The sequence below is a fragment of the Humulus lupulus genome, chromosome 2 (genome assembly GCF_963169125.1).
Source record: "Humulus lupulus chromosome 2, drHumLupu1.1, whole genome shotgun sequence".
Lineage (NCBI taxonomy): Eukaryota > Viridiplantae > Streptophyta > Magnoliopsida > Rosales > Cannabaceae > Humulus > Humulus lupulus.
The window spans coordinates 182,150,182-182,152,911 of NC_084794.1; the positions used below are offsets into that span (position 1 = coordinate 182,150,182).

General features: G+C 32.9%; 1 pseudogene; it reads left to right on the forward strand.

The window, feature by feature from the left end:
- The first annotated feature begins 272 nt into the window (after positions 1-272).
- On the forward strand, positions 273-2,425 carry LOC133814980 (receptor-like cytosolic serine/threonine-protein kinase RBK2; annotated as a pseudogene).
- The last annotated feature ends 305 nt before the right edge of the window (positions 2,426-2,730 follow it).

A 2,730-nucleotide genomic window follows, 5' to 3' on the forward strand; every position in this document is an offset into this window, starting at 1 on the left:
AATGTCTTCTATATGTTTAAGTTTATCATAGAGATGTAGAAAACCTGCATATAGGCTGAGATCTTATATCTTGAAAAATAATTGGAATCGATTTATGTTAACCTGCTATTAGAATAGAAAGAAAGAAATATAGAATTAATTAATACAATTAGTAGAATGAAAAGTTGATGAAATTAACACCCTAGATCTTTTTCATACACTACAAGAAAAACCACTTTTCAACACATGGTTATAAGACCATTGAAAAAGTATTATAAAAGCAAGTTAAAAAAATGGGACATAAAATGCACTATAATGTAAAATTGCGGGGTCAGTGAATTTATTTAGAGGGAAATTGAAAACATATATCTTTATTTTTTTTCTACTTCTCTCTCTCGTGTTCTCCTCTATCTCACCCAAATCACTCTCCCTCTAATAGCTTCTCTCATCTTTATCACGTTCATTTTCTCTTACATCTAGATTCTAATTAGTGTAGAGCTCAACAAACGTGGCAGTGGCGAAGAAGCAGCAGTAGAGAAGAAAGCTCCAAACCCCAATGGTGAAGAAGACTGTGTTGGAGTTGTAGGAACCGAGTCTTTTTAGAGACCCAATTGGAAATTCTTCTCGTTTGAAGAAATCTTCGAGGCCACCGATGGTTTCAGCTTAGGCTAGCCTCTTCTTCTTCTTCTTCTTCTTCTTCTTCTTCTTCTTCTTCTTCTTCTTCTTCTTCTTCTTCTTCTTCTTCTTCTTCTTCTTGCCATTTTTGTTCTTTTCTTTTGGATTATAATGGTGTTTTGTGATGTGGTTATCATATAATTTGGTCAGAAAAGGAGGCTACGCAGAGGTATATAAAGGAGTTTTGAGAAATGGAGACGAAATAGCTATGAAAAGGCTCACAAAAACAGCTTCAGATGAAAGAAAAAATAAAGAGTTTTTGACTAAGAATGGAACCATTGGCCATGTCCACCATAGAAATGTTTTATCACTCCTTGGCTGTTGTATTGACAGTGGTCTTTACCTCATTTTCCAATTCTCTTCCATAGGCTCTGTTGCTTCTCCTCTCCATGGTAAACTTAACACACCAAATTTTGTTGGTTCTCTAATCTTTCTGGGTTTTCTTTCTTTTGTCAGTCTTTTGAGATTTTAATGGGAATTTTTTTGTGTTTAGGTGAGAATTTGACACCTGTGGATTGGAAAATAAGGTATAACATAGCCATTGGTACAACTAGATGCCTCCATTATTTGCACAATGGCTATCAGAGAAGGATAATCCATAGAGACATTAAGTCATCCAACATTCTTTTGACTACAGAGTTTGAACCACTGGTAAATTTTGCTTATTCTTCTTCTTCTTTCTTATCAATTTCATTATCATTATCATATATACCCACCCTTATGTTAATTTTGTTGTATCTTTTATGTTTTTTCAAATATCTGATTTTGGACTAGCAAAATGGCTTCCATCTCAATGGACTCATCATTCAATTGCTCCTATAGAAGGGACATTTGGGTACAAAAAAAGAACACTTTATCTGACATTTTTTTAAAAGTTGTTTTTTTGGTACAATTAAAGGATTAAATGAAATGTTAACATTGTTTATACAGGCACTTAGCTCCTGAGTACTATATGCATGGAATTGTGGATGAGAAAACAAATGTGTTTGCCTTTGGAGTTTTTCTATTAAAAATCATTTCAGGCAGAAAGCAATTAGATGGTTCTCACTAGAGCTTACACACTTGGGTAATGAAAGAAAGTCCCTTTTTTTCCTTATGATTATACAATAAAAAAGTTGCCACTTGATTTATTCTATTACTAATTTGTCGTATTGTTTTGGTAAATGTTTAATATTGGAGTTTTCTCTTGGTGTTAGACTTTGCTTAGTCTTGGTAACAAAATAATTTAGCACATGTAATTGAACTGAATTTAATAATTTTTAATTATGAATTGAATAGGCCAAACTAATATTGAAACAAGGAGAAATTGAAAAATTGATTGATCCAAAGTTGGGAGGGGCCTATAATGTTACTCAGCTAAAAAGACTTGCCTTTGCTGCATCACTTTGGATAAGGTCACTCACAAAATGGCGGCCTACCATCACCAAGGTATTAAAAAAAAACTCTTTTATTGACATACCATATATCTATATGTATGTATATATATATATTATACTAATACTATAATAAACCTCTGTTAAATGGTATTTAAAAAATAATGATTCATTTCAATAGAATAGCAAAACTTGTTGCTTATTCTTGCATGGTATCTATCTAGGCCATTGTTGAGAGGAAATGATATTATATAATACATGAATACAACACTAATGAAAAAAATATTATAATTGAGTTAAAAATATGGGCGGCAAACACACACTAAAAGCCCGCTAATTAATTTATGGGAAAGAGATTATTTCTAACTTTTATTTTCATTTTATTTTCGCAGGTCTAGCTTTACAAGAGCTCAACCCTTTCCATCTCTCTCACCTCATCCCGTTAACTCAACTGGGCATCTTCTGAATCTACTACAAAGAACTGCTCATCTTTTCTTCAATTTCTTTCGATCCCCTACCGATCCATAAACCTTTCTAGGTCACCGTTTCAGGTTTCAATTTCTATATCAGAAGTGACACTGTCTTATATCAGAAAAAAGGTACTAAAGTTTAAGGCTAAGTCATTCGAAGTAAATTAGGTTGATGCCCATATGTTGTGTTAAACTAGTACCGTATCACGGTGGACAAAATGTAATAGAACCCT